This window comes from Amblyomma americanum, chromosome 1, assembly GCF_052857255.1.
Source record: "Amblyomma americanum isolate KBUSLIRL-KWMA chromosome 1, ASM5285725v1, whole genome shotgun sequence".
In the NCBI taxonomy this organism is placed as follows: Eukaryota; Metazoa; Arthropoda; class Arachnida; order Ixodida; family Ixodidae; genus Amblyomma; species Amblyomma americanum.
Genome location: NC_135497.1, coordinates 15784594 through 15807284, shown reverse-complemented (window position 1 = coordinate 15807284; position 22691 = coordinate 15784594). Strand labels below are relative to the sequence as shown.

General features: G+C 54.3%; 1 protein-coding gene and 1 pseudogene across 2 annotated transcripts in view; both read right to left on the bottom strand.

The window, feature by feature from the left end:
- LOC144130798 (neuropeptide F receptor-like) overlaps window positions 1-22691 on the bottom strand; it is a 239160-nt gene that overhangs the window by 81097 nt on the left and 135372 nt on the right. The window lies entirely within an intron of this gene.
- On the bottom strand, window positions 18855-19808 carry LOC144117848 (uncharacterized; annotated as a pseudogene).

The following is a 22691-nucleotide window of genomic DNA, read 5'->3' as shown; positions in this document are numbered from 1 at the left end:
ATGATAGCGGGCACACTCCTTGCAGGCGATGGTAAGCTAGCTGCCACAGATGAGTTGGTTATCCAGCTGGAGCTTACACTGTGCGCAGCGACAGCAGAAGTAGCTGTAGGTGCAGGGAAGTTGATAACACTTAAGACTTCCGCGCTGCTAGAGCAGGCAGAAAGGGTGCAGCTGCAGGAAGTAAATGAGGAAGCTAATGTCGAAGAGCATTTCAAAATTTCACACGAATCTGTTAGCGAAAAACCTGAAGCTTCAGTAGAGCTTCAGGCTGATCCGGAAGCTGCCGATGTTTATGCAGCAGATTGGGAGTTAACAGCGACAGCTGCAGAGAGTTTCAAAGCAGGTAGGGAACTCCGAGATTCGGATACTGCATTCATACCTGCAAGTCTAAACATGAAGCATAATACCTCATTGCCAGAAGTGCGGAACCAAGCTGGTCAAGGTAATTGTGGGACAAAAATGCTTGAGGAGATGGTTTTCCTTCATGAGAACATCGGCTGCAAGCTCTGCAAACAGCTAGCCTCACCTGAAACCCGATGTGAAGCTGCACGTGCGGCAGCAGATCTCAGATCTAACTTTAGTGCAAGATTCAGAGTAAGGGCGAATGCAGACGCAATACCAACAGCAGCCTTCATGGCCCGTGGGGAGTCTGTAAGCTCTATTAATTTTGATGAAAACGACGATGTAGACCCGATAACGGCGGTAGCCTTCACAACCGGCGCCGTGCCGGATAAATTGGAATTTTGGTCCAGTCTTGTGGACAAAGCTAATAGGAAACATCTTCTTTTTCGAGATGTAGGTGGCTAGAAATCATTCTGCCAATTTGGTGCACCGATCTGACATGGTGGATTCTGGAATGTGCAGATTGGTGTCCTAACCTTGTGTGTGCGGATTGAATTAACCGCAATGTGCGCGCGTGTGTGCGTGTTTGTGGCCTGATTGAACAGCTGAGCATACATGTGCGCGCGTGTGTGAATTTTGTTCCGGGAAACTGTGGCTGGACTTTTATGTCACACTGACAGCAAGTGTCCGCCTGACATTCTTGGTTGGGAGGTGTGGAGTTCGCTGACCTTTCCGCGAACTCGTTGATCTTGTGTTCGCAAGGAAAGCCGCTCCAGTGGCGTCGGAAGTCCCCAACAAAGGAGCCCGTCCCGTCCCTGCTTCCCCTTTGTGCGGCCGACGTCCTCGTTTACGCCGCTCCGTCACGGGCATAGCCCGTCTTAAGAGGCCTGAAGCCAACGAGGTTTCGAGGGCGCACGAGATACGGCTGAGTATTAGCCGGGTGACCGGAAACCCACTATTCCTGTAACGACTGTCTACTTCCCTTAACGACTGTCTTCTCTTTGTTGCTGTCAACAACATGAGTCATCGCCTCGTCGGCACATGTTTCTAGCGTCTGTGGTGCCGTGGGTGGCGTGGGGAACGGAAGTCGCATTTGTGTTGTTTGTGTAGTTATTTGAAACCTCCTTCCCAAATGTTTTAATCAGAACTTTTCCCCCAATCTCTGATCAGTGGGCGGACCTTATTTTCCTTTCCCTAACCACTGATTGGCGAGATGGGTTGTTGATTATCTTATTGGTTGCTGTCCCCGCTAAGGGCGGAGACAGAGGGTCTAAAACCAAGCGCTCTGGGTTGAGCGGGGGCTGAATTCGTCTGATCCACGATTTAGTCATGTAAATAGTTTTCTCCTTGCTTTGTTTCTTCTCGTTTTTTACCTATGTTGTAAATAAATAGTTAACCTTCTCCTTTCCTTGAGTAATGTGAATGTTTGCGAGTAGAACCACCGGGTCATCAAGAAACCCCGATTTCATCATCAAGTAGTTTCCTCTCATCGCCACCGGAAGGGGAAATTCAACTCCCCCCTCATCCCTCTATCCCAGTGCAAAGCAGCGAACCGGAACATTTTACTGGTTAACGTCCCTGCCTTTCCTCTACCACTTTTCTCTCTATAAAGCTGCATGCTCCGATTTACATCGAAAGCCTGAATCTGTGCAAATGTCAATGAAAAACTTTTGAAGTGATTTATAAAAATTTCAATTTATATTGCCCGGTTTCTCACCCATTCTAAATATTCAAACTGCCGTCCCCTCACGAACAAATTTTTTTTGCGGAAATGTTTCACGCTTTGATTATGCACATTAGGATACGTTTTCATGAACAATTTTTACGTTTGGCGTGGAATCCCCCATTGACATTCAAATGTAGACAAGCACTTCAGCATGTAATAGCGTGCCAATTAAAGACGCACCATAAGCATCTGAGAGCAATTCGCCAGGCCGATAACACCGAGAAAAAGAGCCGTCTATTGGGATATTCTTAACTGCATGTGTTCATATTCAGCGCACAAAGATATAGCGGCAAAGTTCTTACAGCTTTATTCTCAGCATCCGACGTGAATTTTTTTTCATTTTCATTATTGGAGCTCTCCTACAGTTTCCACCAAACTCTTAATTGAAATGAATGTTTAAGCGCAAAACGCAATAACAAATTATGGAGACACCTAAGCAATTTTTATGCGTAAATGCGAGAGCATGCATGTCATGATCACTTCGACAGTGGACACCTCAATTGCGCTGTGACTATGCGGCATTGGCACTAGAGGAAGTTTTGCGCCTTTCCTACTCTTAAATCATCAGAACGTTAATATTCCGCACGATTTGATGAAAGCAAATAATAATTGGTTTTTGGGGAAAGGAAATGGCGCAGTATCTGTCATATCGTTGGACACCTGAACAGCGCCGTAAGGGAAGGGATAAAGGAGAGAGTGAAAGAAGAAAGGAAGAAAGAGGTGCCGTAGTGTAGGGCTCCGAAATAATTTCGACCACCTCGGTTTCTTTAAGATCGCACACCACACGGGCGCCTTACCGTTCCGCCTCCATCGAAACACGGCCGCCGCTATCGGTTTCGAACCCGGCTACTCCGGGTCTGTATCCGTGCGCCCTAGCCACTGAGCCACCACGGCGGGTATATTTACTTCAAGCCCTAACCACTGATTTCGCCGCTTACAGTCCGAAGCCTGTTCCGGGCAGTCTAAAACCTCTCAAATGTGTGTTGTGTGGTTTTTGGGTTTTAAAGCACATAGGCAACTGCGGCCATCATACGCCAAGACCATCAAGGCAAGCACGTCACGAACGCCGAATAAGAGCTGGGCATCTTGGTGTTGATTTCAGAGTTCGTGGCCCGCTTGAGGAGTCCAGTGACGGGAACTAGCTATGCTCCTTTCTTTTCCTTAAAATCGAGAGGAGTTAAAATAAAAATTATTTTTTGGGAACGAATTTGCGTTGTATTTGTCTCAAATATCGGCGGACATGTGAACCACGCCGTAAGGGAAGGGATAAAGGAGGGAGTGAAAGTAGAAACGAAGAAAGAGGTGCCGTTGTGGAGGGGTCCGGAATAATTTCGACCACCTCGGGATCTTTAACATCGCGTGCCAAACGGACGCCTTACCGCTTACCGTTTCGCGTCCATCGAAACACGGCCGCCGCTGTCGTGTTCGAACCCGGCTACTCCGGGTCTATAGGCGAGCGCTCTAACCACTGAGCTACCACGGCGGGTATTTTTACTTCTAACCCTAACCACTTATTTCACCGCTGGCGGTCCGAAGCCTGGTCCGGGCAATCTAAAGCCTCTCAAATGTGTGCTGTGTGTTTGTTGGGTTTGTGGGGGTTGAATGTGGAGATAAGTACGTTCTCCCCACTCAATCGCGGCTGACACGGTTCAAAGCCGCCCGATCCCCATCCCGTGATCGCGTACGCTACCGAGCGCTCGCCGACCACGGCGGGCCTTGCTCTGGGGGAACAAAGGAACGACACACTGGCTGACACAAACAGGCATTTATTGCTAAAGCAACAATAACGCCAGCTAGCAACAAGGTACGCTAATGAATCGAGGACGTCCGACTCACCAGCAAGGTTCCGAGCGAATGTTCACCCGCGCTAGGGCAAGGGATATAAACTCCGCAGGACGGACGGGACGACTACGGAAGCCTGCCTCCCCGTTGCTTCTTCCCCCCGCCGGCGAAGAGCGGAGCCGCAAACGACGCGTCCGCTTGCGCCGACGATCCCCGCCGAAGCCCCCCTCTCCCGCGCGCGGGCTTTGGCAGTCTCCCCCGCAGCGATGCTGGCGCCCTCTTTTGCCAGTTAATGTAACTGACAAGGGAATGCGTTCATCCTCGGGGTGAGACTGGTGCTGCACAGTGCCTCGCGGGACAGCAATCACAGGGGGCTGCAGGGCATGTCCCCACAGGTTTTAAAGCACATAGCAACTGCGGCCATAAAGGCCAAGACCATCAAGACCAGCACACCACGAACGCCGAATAAGAGCCGGGCATCTTGGTGTTTTTTTTCATAGTTCGTGGCACCCTTGGGGAGTCTACTGACGTGAACCAGCTATGCTCCTTTCTTTTCCGTAAAATCGAGAGGGGTTAAAATGAAAATTGGTTTTTGGGGAAAGGAATTGGCACTGTATCTGCCTCGAATATCGGCGGACACATGAACCGCGCCTTAAGGGAAGGGTAAAGGAGGGAGTGAAAGGAAGAAACAGGTGCCGTAGTGGAGGGCTCCGGACTAATTTCGACCACCTCGGGATCTTTAATATCGCACACCACATGGGCGCCTTAGCGATTCGCCTCTAGCTTGTTCTCGGGAGCGGAATGGAAGGGCGATAACAGCAGAGAGTTGCATTTTTATTAGCGGTATAGATCACTATAATCCCCTGAACTTTTACGAAGCACGTATGCACTTGCTAATAATAATAATATTAATAATAATAATAATAACTGGTTTTGGGGGAAAGAAAATGGCGCAGTATCTGTCTCATATATTGTTAGACACTTGAACCGCGCCTTAAGGGTAGGGATAAAGGAGGGAGTGAAAGAAGAAATGAAGAGAGAGGTGCACTTGCTAACGCCGAATACATGTTGTCGGCGTCAATCATGAATGAAAAGATAGCCTCTTATGAGCTCCGTCATCACATTGCTGGGTCGGGAAGGGCACCTGCTGTGTGCAGACTTATGACTATTTATTTATTTACCCTACTGTCGCCGTGAGCCTCCAAAGCGTAGAGTATTTCCTCGCCACTTCCGTCACTGCCATCTATCTCCTTCACCGCGTAAGTTCCTGACGGGTTAGCGCGACCGCTGGAGCACATCCTTGGCAGGTGACCCTTCCTGCCGCACTAGTGACATGTCGCTCTCTTGTGTCTGCACACTACCGAAGCGTTGTTCGAGCCACACATTCTGCAATGAGTGGGCTCTGTCATGGATCCATGCCCGCGTACGGAGTTCTGCGGATTCGACCTGTGCTTCTGCACGAAGTTGGCAGCACCGTTGTCGTCGAAGCCCCTCTCTTGCATTAACCGGACATTCGTTTTTGCGGCTTCCGCTGCTTGAGCAAACGGTTATGCCTCTGCATTGCTTAACTTCTGTTGCGACATGTGTCATCGAGCTTGTTCATCACGGATTCCGCAGACGATCCGATCCCGTAGCATGCGTTCCGAAAGCTTCTAGAAACTGCAGTCCTTTGCGAGACGTCTCAGGTCGGTGATGTAGTCCCGTACCTTTTCGCCTTCCGCTTGGTTCCGCATGAAGAAAGCGTAGCTTGCATCATTCTCATGGGCTTGCGGATCGAAGTGTTTGTCCAGGTGCTGTATGACGATTTGGTAGCTCAAGCTCTTCACCGATTCCTACTGGCTTGAAGCACAGGAACCACGTGGTCGCTCAGGGCCGACACCAGAAGCGCACGCTCCTTGCCCGGATCAGTGATGCCGTGGCCCTCAAAAAAGGCCTCCAAACGAACACAGTAACAGCTCCAGCTACCGGTCGTATCGTCGAATTCGGGTGGCCTGGTTTTCATCGTGCAGCTATTCCATTCTCTTCGCCACTGGAGTAACGGAACGTAGCCGGTGGGTAGTGGCATATAGACAGAACGTTTATTGCTGGGTGTTCTTCGCTTTATAAAGACAGCAAAGGTCGCATAACTGGCCATGATACGCGGCACGTGTGAAACAGTCTTTGCTCATGCTATACACGAGAGCGCGCGCTTTATAACACATAACGCGTACTTGATAATAAAACTCCAGCGAAAATGAGCCACTATAGTGGCGAAGAATCTTCATGCAAACGGGATGCGTTCAGCGGTGAGCACTTCGCACCTTCACGAGCGCTCCGACGGGCGCGCTCTCCACAATCTTCTTCCGATACAAATTGCGCATTTGAGATGCGCCTGCCATACTACCTGGTCAACCCACCACGTCGTCCGTGCGAAACAGGACGCTGAATGCCCTGGTTTTTTTCTCTCTCTTGGCTGCGCCGCACGAAAGGTGGTGGTGGTGAAAACTTCAATTGACACAGTGGAATGTCCGGACCCCGTAGAGTATCTGTTACGGGTCCAATTGAACTTATTTTTGGAAATGTAGCGGAGAGTTTGAAGAATGCTTCACTCCCGCCATCGGTTGGCCCGGTATTGCACTACCTCATGGATCGGCCTTGTCTTTAGCGCGTCTTTACTGTCCTGTCTTTCTATCCCATCTTTCAACTCTCCTACTATCTGCACGTGGTAGCGATTGCGGCTAGGCTAGAGCCAGTGAACAGGCCTGTGAACTTTCCTTTTCTTTCTTCCTGGCAACAACAGACAGACAGCCTGCCATACTAGCTGGTCATCCCGCCTCGTGGTCAGTGCGAAACAGGACGCTGAATACCCTTGTTTTTTTTCTCTCTCTCTTGGCTGCGCCGCACGAAAGGTGGTGGTGGCGAAAACTTTAATTGGCACAGTGGAGTTTAAGCCACGCACCTCCTTAGGCCCCCTCACGCCCCACTGCACTCAAACGTTCATGTCCCGGAGGCTCATGATGCTGGCAGCCCGGCCTGTGGCGATGGCTTGTTTCGGCCGGGTCCGCGGAGCGCAGTAGGGTCATGGTAAAAGAATGCAGCGCGAAAAAAACAAGGACGAACAGAAGTGGACAGGACAGGGCGCTGTCCTGTCCACTTCTGTTCGTCCTTGTTTTTTTCGCGCTGCATTCTTTTACCATGTCCACTGACCAACAAGCCCAAACAGCCGCTTTAGTTCATCAGTAGGGTCTCCCAAGCCTCCCAAGTGGTAAGGTGCTCCAGGCCCCGCGTGGGAGGATCCACCGGGCAGAGGAAAAGGATATGGTCAAGAGTGGCTTTGGAGTGGTGGCAGAGGGTACAGGAGGGGTTTTTGTGCACTTCGACACGTACAAAAGCCTGTCTATTCGAGATTCGAAAGCGAAAACGAACTCGTTCCTTGCATACCATGCGCCGAATGTCAGGCGGTATCTTCTTTAGCTTCAGACCTAAAAACGCACGACAGCGTACGACGGCAAACTGAAGTTGTTATCTGGTTATAAGTACCATGCCAGGTGCCGTGTTCTGCAGTGAAGAGGCGTTAATAGACGGAACAACTTGCGGCGCGAACGCACAATTTCAAAAATTCTCTCCTCGCTTTAAACAAAAATTATCTCGAAAAAATGAAAGGCAATAAACAGTTATTTCTAACCCGTTATTGTTTGTATTTTTAGCGAAAGCTACTTTGGCCAGGAACTTGAGATTTCGCTGTGGCACTCCTGAGGAGGAGGCACAGAGCCGTTGCCTAGCAACGGCTGCAGCTGGCGTACGACGCGCTTGTCGCGCCATCTGCCATGACATCACACCGCGCATATCGCCGCGCAGCTGTGCTCACCCGCACTTACGCGCTTAACCGCTAACCAACGTATTCGGTGACGCTGTCTGTGGGAGTGACTGAAAGCCCCGCGCACTCAGTGAATAAAAGAAAAAAATTATGTCGAGGCTGGGTATAGAACCATGGACTTTGAGGCGGAGACGCTACCACGCCGGCATCACATTTTTTTCTTTATTGCCGACTTCAGAGCGTTATTTACAAACCAATCCACGCGAACAACACAACACAGATGCTAAAACTACGTCATCCGCACTTTGGGTTAGGTAAACACATTAAAATTCGCACATGTATATCACAGCTTCCATTCTCGGAAGGCACTCAGGCACCGGGTCTAGTATCATGTGGCCTTCAATAACTCTTCCAACAGGTTCACGAAAATACCTTGTTATCGGCCTCAGGTCAATGTCCGCATGTCTGACTGCCATCCTGGATCGCCAAATACTGTGCAAGCCCAATATCATGATCATGTCGAAAGGAACCCCATCTTCATTGTCAACAGGCAAAAATTTGATTCCGAAAGCCTCCACCGGTCTGCCATTTTTAATCGTGCGTTGTAGAATGCCCCAAAAGAAAGTCTTCCCAACAATCTAAGAAGACGTGTTCAATCGTTTCCAGATTTCGGCATATGAAACAATAATTTCCCCAAGGTACAAAGAAACCTTTCTCTTCCAGATACGTCTTGACTTCAAGAGTGTTCGTATAGAGCTAAAAAAGAAATTTTTAACTCCACCTGGTACAGCCATGCATTTCTCTCGTTATAGAACTGTCTGCCATGAACCTGCACAGTATAACGACCTGCAGAATGGGACCGGAAGAAAGACATCACACAGGTCCATATAAAGTTTCGCGATACAGCTGACAGATATTTCATTGAAAATCGCTCTTGCAAGACGCGACATGCCATGTACACCTCTCTAAGGTTGCCGGAAATGCCCCTTTGCATAGTCGCCGAACTAACAACAAAATTTGGCAAGACCCTACCCAGCCTAACTTGACAAACAGTGCGCAGAATCGGGTCATTCACGTCCGGAGAGACCATAAATCGATTCACCAACTGACGCAGATACAAATTGTGGGGGTTCTTACTAAGCCGTCGAGCCTCCTTTGAGGTCTAGGCCGTGAACTCCGAGCTCCCGGTATCGCACACCACGCGCGGCCGTTCTCACGGCGGCGCAGCAGAAATGCGAAATAAACACAGCACGGAACAGGACGCTTTGCCTGGGGCCAAAGGTTTATTGGGTTCTCCCAAGTCGCTGGCTGCTGGAATCTTGATCTGCGACCCTTGCCGTCTGGCTTGGTCGTGCGGCTGACGGGGCAAGATGGCGACAACAAAGAGGGAAGAAGCGAGGTAATTACCTGACGTCCTCTCGCTGTCGCGGCTCGCTGAAGTCTCTCTCCGGCCACGACCGGTACCCGCCGATCTCGGCGCACTTGCCCGTTGTCATATTCGGCCAATCAGCGACCGCTCCTGCGGCGCCTGGCGGTGCGCGCTTGCGACCGGTTTTTGAGGAAGGAGGCGGCGCAGCGCTCTCGAGCAGACCATCTGGCTACTCGCCCGTGGGGAAGGAGGAAAGCTTCCGCTTTCCTGCTTCTCCACGGCGCGCCCCGCCGGCCCGAGAAGGGTACGGCACTCCGAAACTCCCACACTCCTCCTCCCTAAAGACCGAACGTCCCCTGAGTTCAGCGGACGGTAGACTGCAATGATCTCATTAAAGCCTTTACCTTTATTGGCCGCTTACAATTTCCAGGTCCCCCAGCAGATCGAAATCCATGACCAGGTCTCCTATGTCGTCGTCTGCTGGGGTTGTCGTCGCAGCAGGAGGCGCGGTCCCTGGCCCGGGTGGTGCGACCAGGGCTCGGGACTCCGGGGCGACCTCCATCCGAAGCACCCTGGCCGCGAACACAGGGTCCCGCGCCATCCGGGCCCGCACCACCTCGGCGTCCAGGCTGCTCCCTTCCAGCCGCTGCCGGTGGTAGCTGGAGGCGACGTGTGTGCGCCGGCTGATGATCAGGACGCCGCACTCCGGGCAGTAGGCGGCCGTCGGCTCCGGTGGCATCACGGCTTCCGGGTGCGCCGCCAGGTGGTCGGTGATGGTGTCGCCCCGGAAAATGGAAGGGACCCGCTCCCGCGCCAGGCCCGCCTCCACCTGCAGCTGTCGGTCCCACGGCGCCACGCTCACGTATGAGCGCGGCGGTGCATCGCCGGCCTGATGCGCCCAGGTGGCGACGGACCGACACCGGGGTCCGGCTGTCCCGGCCGAAGCGGGTCCTCGGCGCCCGGCTGCCCGATCTGGGTGGCGAGGTGCGGGCGCGGCCCCCGAACGCTGGTGATAGGGGCCAGGTGCTTGCGGGCCGCCGGCGTGGTACTCCGCTGCACCGCGGCCTCCGTGCTGCCGCGGTCGCGGCCGTGGCCCTGCTTGTGGCCGCTGCGCCGCTGGGTGTCCCATCGCCCCACGTCCGACGCGGTCTCCGTGCTGCCGCGGTCGCGGCAGGGGTCCTGCGTGGGGCCGCGGCGCCGGCTGGTCCCGCATTCTTCGTGCCGATGGCCGGCGAGCCCGTTGCCGCTGGTGGTCAGTCCACTGACCTCTTTGCGGCCTCGTCCACCCCTTTTCGCCGGTGGGTGCAATCTTCTGGGGCCCTCCGTCCTTCGTCCGCTAATCAGCCTTCGGCACGGCTCGGGCACCCTTCGCCCCGTTGTCCCCTTAGCAGCGCTTTCGCTTGCTGCGGGTATTGTGGGGGTGCGTCGGGGTCAGCGACCTTTCCCCGCGATTTCGCGTGGCCGGAACCTCTCTCTCCACGGCGGCTTCCCTTTGGAAGTACCTTTTCAGCTCCCCTACATGGATGGGCCCGCTGAGTCGAGCCGAGTTCGGACCCCTCAGCTTGTAGTTAAGTGGCGACAGCTTCTCAGCAACGATGAATGGGCCGACCCATTTGGGCGCGAGGCCTGCCGCAAATCCCGTGCTCGCATCGCTGAGCGCGTGGTTGCGTTTGAGAGCCAAATCTCCCACTTGGAATTCCAAGTCCCGATGCGTTCGATCATAGGCCGCCTTCTGGCTCGCCCTGGCTCTCGCGCGATTGCGGCTGGCCTCCTTCACTGCGTTTTCTATGCGTTTTCGCACACGCCGCGCGTAGTCGGCAGCTGCCGTCTGGGCCGGAGCAGCATCCCTCCTTTTGGCAAGGACAATGTCCGTTGGCGTCTGTAACTCCCTCCCGAACATCAGGAAAGCCGGCGTGAAGCCCGTAGAGCGGTTTTCGCTCGTTCGCAGTGCGAAGGTGATGGCGTCGAGGTGCTCGTCCCAGTCGCTGTGCGTCCGGGCGTATGCCCCGAGCAAAGGTTTCACATCGCGATTGCGACGCTCTGTCACATTGGACTGTGGATGATAGCACGTCGTTTTCTGCTGCCGTACTCCCATTGCTGCGCACGTTTCACGAAAAACCTTTGACGTGAAGTACGATGCATTGTCGGTGATCAACCGGTCGGGGAACCCAAAACGGCAGAATAATCCTGAGATTCTCGCCAGGATCTCCTTCGTAGTGGCTTTTCGCAGCGGATAGAGTTCAGCGATCCCGCTGAAGTGGCAAGTGACCACCAGCACAAATCTGTGCCCTCTTTTGCTGCGCGGCAGCGGTCCGATCAGGTCGCACGCCACGATTTCCCATGGCTTTGTGCTCACGATCGGCTGAAGCAAGCCGGGCGGCCTTCCCCCTCTCGGCTTTCTCTCTTGACAGACATGGCAGGTTTGTACGTATTTACGTACTTCAACCTTCATTCCAGGCCAGGTAGCAAACCGACAGAGTTTCTTCCATGTCTTTGGCGCGCTCCCATGGCCGTCCGCATCGTGGTAATGCTGCATCACAGCGTGCCTGAGCTGGTGCGGGATGACGGCTTTGAAGCACTCGTTTGAGTCCTCTTTGCTTGGCACGTATTTCAGCAAAGCTCCGTCAGCATCAAGCAGGAAACTCTCCAGCTCACTCGCAGCACTGCAAGCTGCACTAGAGCTCGCGCCTACCGCATTTGCTGCGGTTCCCCGGCGCCCTTTGATTAGATTCGTCGGGCGGTCCGTCTCTTCACTAAGACCGGCGACCAGCCTCCGACAGTACGAGTCTTCCTGCTGAGCCTTGATAAGCTCTTCTCTGCTGAATGCCCGCTCGATGGGGACCTGCACACCAACGAGATGCGCGTGCAATCGAGCGAGATCTTTATCCCCTCGGCTCCGCTCTCCCGACGCGTGGGGAAGTTGCTGCGGCGGCTTCTCCTCTCCACCGCCTGGGGAGAGGTCATTCACCGGCGCGCGCGACAGCGCGTCAGCAACCACGTTTGTGGCCCCCTTTCGGTACCGCACTTCGAACTCGAAGCGCTGTAGCATCAGGGCCCACCGCGCGAGCCTTCCGCTCGGCTCACGAAGGCGGGTTAGCCATGTCAATGCCATGTGGTCGGTTTCGACCGTGAACTTGGTTCCTTCTACGTACATCTCGAATTTTCGTAGTGCGTAGATGATTGCCAAGCATTCTTTCTCCGTCACTGAGTAGTTACGCTCGGCCGGCGTCAGCGCACGGCTGGCAAATGCCACGGGTCGGAGTTGTTCTTCCTCCTTCTGGAGTAACACTGCGCCCACTCCGAAATCGCAGGCATCTGTCTGGATCACGAATGGCCTGTTTAGGTCTGGCAGTTTCAGTGACGCGGTGTCGGCGATGGCCTGAGCCAGTTGACGAAAGCTCGTCTGCTCCTCCTCTCCCCATTCCCACGGGGCTGCCTTCCTTAGCAGTTTTGTCAGGGGGGCTTGCAGGCGTATGCAGTTAGGAATGAACTGGCGGTAGTAGCCCACCATCCCGAGAAAGCGGCGCACGGCCTTCACGTCGTTCGGCGCTGGAAATTCCAGGATCGAACGAAGCTTCTCCGGGTCCGGGGACACCTGTCCGCGCCGCACGCGGTAGCCGAGTAGGCTCACTTCCGCTCTGCACAGCTGCGCTTTGGCGGGGTTGAGTGTGATGCCTGCTTCTCTGAGCTTTCCCAAGACATCCCCGAGATGATCGAGGTGCTCCTCGAAGGTACGGGAGTAGATGACGATGTCGTCCAGGTAGGCGAGGGCGTGATGCCATTTGGCGTCGCCGAGCACACGGTCAATCAGCCGCTGAAAGGTGCTCGGGCTTCCAGACAAACCGAAGGGCATCCTAACGAACTCGTAGAGACCCCTGTGGCATGTGAATGCCGTTTTGCACTCGTCGCCTGGTCGCATCTCTACCTGGAGATAGCCCTTGCTGGCGTCCAGAGTAGAAAAATACCTCGCTCCGCCGAGGTTTGAGACGATATCGTCAATGCTTGGGAAGGGGTACGCATCTTTCTGCGTGACTGCATTCAATCGCCTGTAGTCCACGCACAAGCGCGAGCTACCGTCCTTTTTGGGGACGAGTACGACTGGGAACCCCCAGGGACTCGTTGAACGACGAACAATGCCCGCATCGAGCAGCTCTTGCAGCGCCGCGTCAATCGCCTGCCGTTTGGCGGGGCTGACCGGTCTGGGATTGGATTTCCAAGGCTGTGCGTCCCCTGTTTCGATGCGGTGCTGCACCAGTTGCGTGCAGCCGGGGCGGTCCGTAAATATCTCCTCGAAGTCGCTTAACAAGGAGAATATGCGGCCGCGCTCACGCTCCGTCAAGTCACCCGCGTTCGCGAGGAGACCGTGTAATTTGTCTTCCTTGTCCGCACAAAAGGCGCGGGGTCGGGGACAGGCCGCAGCTACTGACTCCAGCGGCTGGGGGGGAGCGTTGTTCTCTCGGGAGGCATTCCTCATCTCCCCTTCGGCGTTAGACATCCGAGCAGTCGCGGCGGGCGCGGTAGCGAACGGCTTGAGTGGCGTGAACGGGCTTTCCCGGTAGCCGCCGTTGCCGATGTCAACTACGATTCCCGATTTTGCCAAGAAATCTCGTCCGAGAATGGCGGGGGCCGTGAGTTCAGGCAGGTGAATGAAGCGGTGTCGTCGTTTACGCTGATTCCAGCGTACGACAAGACGCGCATCACCGCCGGAGCACGCCTCTCCGCGCGCGAGTTGGAGGGGCACGTTGCGCTTTCGCAGCTGAATGCCCTTCCGTCTCAGGTGAGAGACGACCTCGTCTCCGATGAGCGATGTGCTCGCGCCAGTGTCGAGCAGTGCTTTGAACGTAAATCCTGCGATTGCAAGTTCTATGAACGGAGCACTCACACTGATCGGTGTTCCGACCCTGAACAGCGAAGGGGCCGCGATTGCGGCTGCATCGCCCGGTTCCGCCACGGCCGCCGGCGCCATTACCGGCGGCCTGCCTCGTTTCCCGGCCCGGCAGGGCACGCCCGTGCAATGTGACCCGCTTGGTCACAGTTGAAACAGCGCACAGAGTTCCGTGCATGGTACAGGGACGGACGAGGCTGCTCTCGCGCACGGCCATCCGTGAGCGCGTTCCGAACCGGCATTTCCACCCGGTGACGCTGTCCGTCTGGAGGCGTAATCCCTTCGCGATCGTTTGACCGACCTTGGGAATCTCTGTCGGGCGGTTGGCGAGAGGCTGACCAGACTCCCGGCCGTGTGACCTCTGTTGCCCTGAGCCCGTATGAGTAGGGATCCAAGGCGCGATCCGAGACTTCGAAAAGCGCGCCATGAGCCGGTGCCCGAGCGGACTCGCTTCGTGGGCGGGTGCTGCCGTTCCAGGCGCAGCTGGGCTCCAGTGATTCCGATGGAGGTGGTGGGGGCCGGTACGCGCGGGCTGCCGAGATTTCGGCTTGCACCCGGCGCGCTTCCAAAGCTAGCTCGTTCAAGTCTCCGCAGCGATTTCCCCGCAGATAGAGAGCAAACGTGGGGTGGCTCTGTCGGACTGCCCTTTCCACTCGCTCCGCGTTCGAAGCTCCGGGATCGGCGTAGTCGTAAAGCTCCTGCATCGCCCTGACGTACTCGACCAGAGATTCGTCAGGGGCTTGCGTGCGCAGCTCCAACTCCCGCCGCATCCGCAGCTGGTAGTCGTAAGGAAGGAACTCCTCCCTGAACATCCTGCGGAAATCGGCCATCGTGCTCGCGGTGTGGCCGACCAACCGGTACCACCGAGCGGCCTGATCGCCGAGCGCAACAGGGATCACTCTCCGAAGCATATCACGCTCACTCGTGCCGGTTGTCTGACCGTACTGGTCGAGAGCCAGCAAAAAGTGGTTAGCGCTCGTTTGATCGCTGTAGCCACTGTACTTGGGGATCGGAGTTCCGATCCGCGGGCTGGGCTGTGCGGATTGCAGCGCTTGCTGTAACGCGCTGGCCAGAACTTCGGCGAGATTTGCCGCGTTTGCGGGTGTCTCGCTGTCAGGAGCCGTGATGAGCGGTGACCTCGGCGCATGTGGCGCGGTCTCGGTTGTGCCGTTTGGCAGGTGTGAGACGGAGGGCGATGTGCTCGCCTGTTCCCAGGCGGCACGCGCCGATGATGGGCGAGCGCCAAGGCCTGGCGTGCTGGTACCGTGGCATCTGCGGAGTTTTCCGGCGTCCACGGTGTTGCGTACGTCGCGCCTGCGACGGTGTGTCGTCCCGTCCGTTGAGCTGATTCCGCTGCAGGAGTGCCTGGGGCAGGGCGTTCCCTAGGCCCCTGGCCGAGCTCTGTGAGCCACATCAGATCAGGCAGTGTAGACTGCGGATCCGCCATGTTCGCCGAGAGCGAGTTGCTCAAACGCGTCTGCGCGTGAGAACCACGTTGGGCGCCAGTTGTGGGGGTTCTTACTAAGCCGTCGAGCCTCCTTTGAGGTCTAGGCCGTGAACTCCGAGCTCCCGGTATCGCACACCACGCGCGGCCGTTCTCACGGCGGCGCAGCAGAAATGCGAAATAAACACAGCACGGAACAGGACGCTTTGCCTGGGGCCAAACGTTTATTGGGTTCTCCCAAGTCGCTGGCTGCTGGAATCTTGATCTGCGACCCTTGCCGTCTGGCTTGGTCGTGCGGCTGACGGGGCAAGATGGCGACAACAAAGAGGGAAGAAGCGAGGTAATTACCTGACGTCCTCTCGCTGTCGCGGCTCGCTGAAGTCTCTCTCCGGCCACGACCGGTACCCGCCGATCTCGGCGCACTTGCCCGTTGTCATATTCGGCCAATCAGCGACCGCTCCTGCGGCGCCTGGCGGTGCGCGCTTGCGACCGGTTTTTGAGGAAGGAGGCGGCGCAGCGCTCTCGAGCAGACCATCTGGCTACTCGCCCGTGGGGAAGGAGGAAAGCTTCCGCTTTCCTGCTTCTCCACGGCGCGCCCCGCCGGCCCGAGAAGGGTACGGCACTCCGAAACTCCCACAAAATGCACCAAAACTACTCCTCCAGGGCGGACACGATGAAATAGATTGGTTCGCCGTGTCCGCTCCCAAGTGCTTCCCCATAAAAAAACCGCAAAATCCGGCGCAACCTCTGCACATTGACTCGAGAACAGTGATTTGCTTGCATAATGTACCAAAGCTTGGTTAGGAGAAATATGTTGCATATTGTGCCATGCGGAAAAATAGAGCAACTGAAGCCTTTTAGTCTGTCGACCTTCTCACGTGCTTCAGCAACTTCGCGTTTCCAATACGGCACACTGTGCCGATATTTTTCCAGCGGCACTCCTAAATATTTTACTGCGGTTACTGTCCAAGGAATGTTCGCGAAATATGTTGGAGTTGTGGGCCAATCGCCGTGCCAAAAACCCGAACATTTAGCCCCGTTCACAGCGCTTCCACTCACTCACAGAACAAAAAGTTTTACACAGTTTCAACAACCACACGAACGCTTTCGTTGTCCGCGCAAAAAACGGCAATGACATCTGCATACGCGAGAACGCGGACCTCGACCGCATGCAGACAGAACCAATGAATACTGCTTCTTTGAATTATGCTCAAACAAAATGGTTAAATATAAAAAACAAAATAGCAATGGTGACAGGGGGGCAACTTTGACGCGCAGCGCGTTGCACTCGGATGCGCGCACCCACCCTTTTATTCACTATCAACCGCATCGTGCATCCCCTGTACGCCATGGCTATGCCCTGGCAAATGACTGATCCGATTTTCACGAGCTCTAATAGTGAGAACAAGCGGCCATGTGCCACTCTGTCAAAGGCTTTCTCTAGACCAAGCTGGAGCAGTGCGATGCTTTCATGCATGGCGTCGCAACACTCGAGCACAGACCTGGCTGAGTGGATGTTCGTATATATGGTGCGACCTTTAATACCACAGGTCTGATGTGGCCCTACTAATTCTTGCATAACCGTTTGGAGTCGTTTATCAAGAATTTTTGAGATCTTATAATCTTCGGTCGTCAGTGATATTGGTCGGTAAGCGGAAACTTGCCGCCGTCAAGTTTCATCGTAGCTTTTTGGTATTGAATCCATGTACGCGGTTAGATATGACCGGAGAAGGATAATCTTGTCATAAGCCTCATTAAAAAACGAAGCCAGAAGTGCAATATCATTCAGGAATGACTTATAGAGCGATGCTACTAGCACATCTGGTCCCGGAGACTTTCCAGGGTTGAGGTCTTGTATGGCGTTCCGCATTTCTTCGGTTGAAATAGCCACTTCTAACCGTTCTTTAGTATCATCACAAAGCATCGACATTAAGGGCAGGAAATGGGTCGTAAAGTCTTCGGTTCTTACATTCGTGTAACCAAAAGTCCCGCTTTAGTATTCCTAGAAGGCCCTCTCTATATTTGCTTTATCGGAGGAAATTACACCTTTCCGCTCTATTTGCAGTATGTAATTCTTGTGGACATGCCTCTTTTCCAAGCCGAGAGCACGTTTCGTGGGCATTTCGCCCGCTATCAGGCGTTCTGCCCTCGCCCTCACGATCGCTCCTTGATACCGCTCCCCATCTAGAGTCTCTAGTTTCCGCTTACCAGAGCGAATTTCTTCGATGCATGCTCCTGGCTGCTTGCCCTCTTGCGCAGTCTAAAAGCTCAAGTCATCTCTAAGCCTATTTTCCTTGACTCTCTGTTTGCTTTATATCGCACTATCGTTAAAAAGCAGTAATTTCCATTTCCTGCTTAAATCCTTCCCTCTTCACTCCTAGAAGTTCATTGTCCTCGATTTGCAGTTCGCGTATCGCCGGCGCTGCACGTTTCATAGAGGTATCACCTTTCAGCATTTTTTCATTAAGTTTCCAGTTTTCCCACACGAATTTTCTTTTCGTTCCTTCTCTTTACCCTACATGGAAGACAGCAAGACAATGGTCACTAAACGGCACTGGTTGTACAAGGTATTCTGTGCAGAATGATATCAGTTCAGCAGATACGTACACCCGATCCAAACGTGCGTGACTCGTTCCCTGGGAATGGGTAAAACGAACGCCAGAACCACACCCGGGACAATCGCCAACACCTTCGAGATGACAGCGAACAGTTACGTCAATAAACAGGCAGTACTTGCATCTCTATAGCGAATGGAACAGGTCTTGTCGCGTGCATGCATACGCTGTTGAAATCGCCAAGACAGATGACCAGACGGCCTGTATCACTATAGTTTCCAACTTTCTGAAAAAGTCTTTGCCTCTCTTCTACGTTAGTGCACGCGCAAATACAGATGACGCGCCATTCTAGACCAGCAAATTTCATGTCACAGAGAAGTCAAAGACCGAAAATGCAAGTCTGAACTCTTTCCACAATCGCTCCAAGAGGCAGTCGGTTCAAATGCATGCACCCTGCCGAAGTACCAACCTCATGAGACACGCAAACATCGTATCGGCTGCTGAACGGACGCACCATACTGTCGGTCTGGGCTTGACTCTCGATTGTGGTTTCTTGTACCGATACAATATCCAATTCCTTGTCAGTCACGAGTCGTAACTGCTGATTTTGCTTCCTCCTGGATGAAAGACCTCTGACATTGAGCGTGGCTACGACGAGGTGTCTTTCAAAAGCCGCCATCGCTTAGCAAGACCAGGCCACCAGTACGGCGTTTACCTTTGTACGCACAACCTCGCGCCGTGTAGTGTCGCCCCGCCATTACTGTGACTTCTATTTGTCGTCGCGAGGAAGCGGCGATGATCGATGCCCGCTGATGACACGCTGCTTTTTCACCTCGACGGCGTCCCGCTGGCTTTGTAGCAGGCGTTGCCTTTGCTCCGGGATCATTGCATCGACGTCGTCACGGCGCCGTTTAGCAGCAGCAGGATCGACCTTCATGGATTCCCCCTTCCCTTTTTAAGCGGGGCTTGGGGCATCCTGCTGTTTCTCGGTAACCTTGTTCGTGACTGCCGACTCGGGTGGGCTGAGCGTTGGTTCAGCTGTCGGTGGCGTGCCGTTTTCCTCTTCGTCGCGCTTCAACACAGCGGTTAGGGTCTCGACCACGGGGCTGGAGGCGGCCAGCTCAGCTTCATCCTCGTCCGTATGCAGCTCACTGTTTTCGCCGAGTGTTCTTCGCCCAGCCGCGCGGGCGTACGACTTCATGCGTTCAGCCTATACGTGCCGGTACGCATAGCACTGGATACACTTGAGCACCCTGCAGTCGCGCCTAATGTGGCCTGTGTTGCGGCAGCGGAGACATATCGGCGCACGCCCAGGCGCGGCGACTAACAGTGTCCCATTCCCGATACGCATCTGATGGGGTAGGCGCTTGAGCCTTGCATCTTCTCGTAGAACCAGCCGCAAAACTCGAGTAGTCGAGTCAGCGTTTTCAAACCCACCGGTCTTCCATCTATCGCTCGATACTTCTTTCACTTCGCCGTACTCAGCCAACGGCCGCCTCAGAGTTTCGTTGCTCACGTTGAAGGCGCACCACCTATGCACCTTCAGCCGCAATTCGTGCATTTCAAGGTTAAAAATTATGCAAGTCTTCCCTTTAACAGTGATATGCCCGGCGTCGAGCAGCTTTCTCTTGGCCTCTTCGCTGCGGAACTTTACTAACCAGACGTGCGACATCTGGTATGCTCCGATACCGCCCACCTGTTCGATGGCGTCGGCTTCTTTCACCGGCTGGCGGAAATCTTCAATCCTGTAAGGCCTTCCACCGGGGTCGCAGTGAAGAACAACCGTTCTTTTCAGTCCTTCTCTGGTAGGCAGGGGCGGCAGAACAATCCTGTAGTCTTTGAACTCGTCCAAAAACGATGTTCCGCGGCCAGCAGCGCCCGTTATCACAGCTCGCAAAGAGCCAGCCATCCTGCGTCCTTTCACGACCGTGGCCGGAAGGAGAATGACCACACCTCCATGACGACTCTTTTTTTTCTTTATATCATGGAAATAGTGCCGAAAAGAAAAGTTAAGTGCGCCATGACGACTGAGGGTTTCATGATGAATAAATGCGCATCTAGTGAATGCACGGGTTTAATATAAACTCTTCAGAACCAGAAGTCGTCGCGCTTTCGACACGTATATCCTGGCCTAAGAGAGCTAGGCCATCAGCAATTTTTTTTACTTAGGCAACCTCAGGGTAAAATTAACGAGTGTTTATTTGGCTAAAAACGCACTATTTGCAACTTTAGTATTTTTTTTTAATTTCATGTACGCAATTTCTACACCTTTAGTATTTTTTACTTTGATGTACGCCGTAATATTTGTCATGGGTACTAGTCTACATGTACAGAAACAAAAACAGCCATTTCCAGTTTTGGAGCGCAAGTTGATGTTCAATATAAAAAAAAATAATTGGAGGACGTTTGAGCTTCGTCTTCAAGAGTGAGACGAGACAGCGTGTTGCAGCGTTGCCAAGGAGTGCACGGAACGCCATTGCCCGTTCGGCGCGACGCGTGGCCCGTTGGACAATCTAAGGGAATGACACCTGTCTCATATATCTCCGTTGACAGCCGAACCGGGTCGCAAGGGAAGGAAAATGGAATGAAAATTCGTTTTAAGGAAACGAAATGACGCCTGTCTCAAAATTCTCGTTGGACACCCGTACCGCGCCGAAAGGGAAGGAAAATCCCTTCCCTTACGATGCGGTTCAGGTGTCCACCGAGATGAGCCATTTCTCGCTGACGGCCAAGGGTGCCGACAACGACGACACCGGCTTTTCTGCTACACGAGCTCCTTAACGCTGTCCCGTAAAAACGACCAAAATGGCACATTTTCATACTTTTCTCGATTTTCTTTAAATATTTCAACGAGACGACGGTCCCACCAAACGAAAACCACGCCTGGTCGAAGAGAGCCCCATGAAGACCGCCCGGCGGGCCCCAATCTTTTTCGTTCGTTCCCCCAAGCGCACGAGGTCGGCTCGCGCCGTGCACTGGGCGTTTATTCCTGTAACAACTTTCCACCGGGGGGGGGGGGGGGAGAAGAAAGAGAAGAGAGAAAGTCTAGTGCGATGCAGTGCGACAGTTCAGTTTGCTCGAGGCCAGGGAGGCCAGCCGGAAGGTACGGCAACCTCAAGTGATGCCGTGTCACGGCAATGGCCGCCCACTCCAGTACATCGGGGCGTCGACACTTTGAGCTGCACTCCTTGGGAAATGCATCGAGCACTTCCAGATGAGGCACTCGGCATTCCGGACGACGGTTGTCACGGGCATAGCTTTATTCAGGGTAGGCATCGCCACGCGGTGATGGCGTCGATGTCCCGTTTGATACCAAACTTTGCAGGTAGATAGCGAAGCTTCTTGTAGGCGGTTCTTCCCCGTACGACAATGATGAGGGCTCCTGCTGCCTCCAGACAGTTGTTCCGTTAAGCCGTTCACCCCAACTTAGCCCGACTTTCTGTTCCAGCGGCATAGTCGGGAGACGGCGCTTGTATTTGCTTATGCGGCTGCGTGTTAGCTTTTGGAAGCGTATTGCCGCGTTTGTCCTTCTATAGTTTGCCTGTCGGTGACGGGGTTGCTTCGACGGGCGCAGTCTGGACGCACAGACCTCGGAACTTGTGAGTGCGCCCATGACACGGCGCTACACTTATGGGGCGGCATTCTGGGAGAGAGGCCTTGAGCCAGCAGGCGGCGCCGGCACTGGTGAGGACGTCGGAGCCAATAAACCTGATCCGGGAGCCAAGTTGGGATCGCAGCGGGTGCCGGAGAGATATCTCTTTATGTCCGAAACATGTTCTGCAATAATGTGGTGCACACCGCATTGGCGATGCTCAGGCAGGTCTTCGAGTCGGTACGTCACGGGGCCGAACCGGGCAACAACACGGTAAGGCTTCCGGTTACCGGGCAAGAACTTTGCTGCAGCGCGGATGGTGCGGCGAACGAGGACCAAGTCGTCAAATCGGAAGGAGGGGAGGGGCGTAGCTGCCTCATTGGCTGCTTGCACACGCTCATGGGCCCGTAGGAGGTTGCGTTGGTAGCCGAGGTGAGTGCGCCGAAGTAGTTGGGGCGGAGTCTGGTGGTGACACCATAGGATGGGGCACGCCCAACTGCGTATCGAGGGTAATAGAAGGCGTTTTGACATACACGACCGAGAACGGCGTCGCATGCGTTGTTTCCTGCATCGCAGTGTTGACGAAATATACTGCGGCAGGAACAAAACGATCCCAGTTTGTGTGGGATGGAGCAACGTAGGGCGCAAACATATCCGTCAGTGTAAGGTTAACACGCTCCACGAGACCATTGCACTGGGAGTGTTTGACGGATGTCATTGAGTGCAGAATCCCAAAAGAGCGGAGGGCTCGTTCAAATTCATTCGACATAAAGCAGCTCCCTCGTTCCGTAATGAGGCGGCTGGGCACACCGCGCCGAAGCAAGAGATGTTGTTCCACAAACGAGACGGCATGGGCAGACGACGTGTCAGGAACGGGCAGTGCATTGACCCACTTCGTGAAGTGATCGCTCGCAACCAGAACATACCGATATCCGGCGGGCGTCTTCGGAAACGGGCCCAAATGGTCCAGGCCAACCAGCTCGAAAGGCACGCTCGGTGGCGAGAAGGCTTGCAAGGCGGCTTGGGTGCCCGAGTGGACGGCTTGCGGTACTGACACGTCTGGCAGGACGCGACGTGTTCCTTGACGTCCCGGATCATATTGGGCCACCAAACGCGCTCTGCGACGCGCGCGTAGGTCTTGCCGCGGCCCAGATGACCAGACGTGGGGGCGTCCTGCAAGCCGCGCAAGACCTGCGAGCG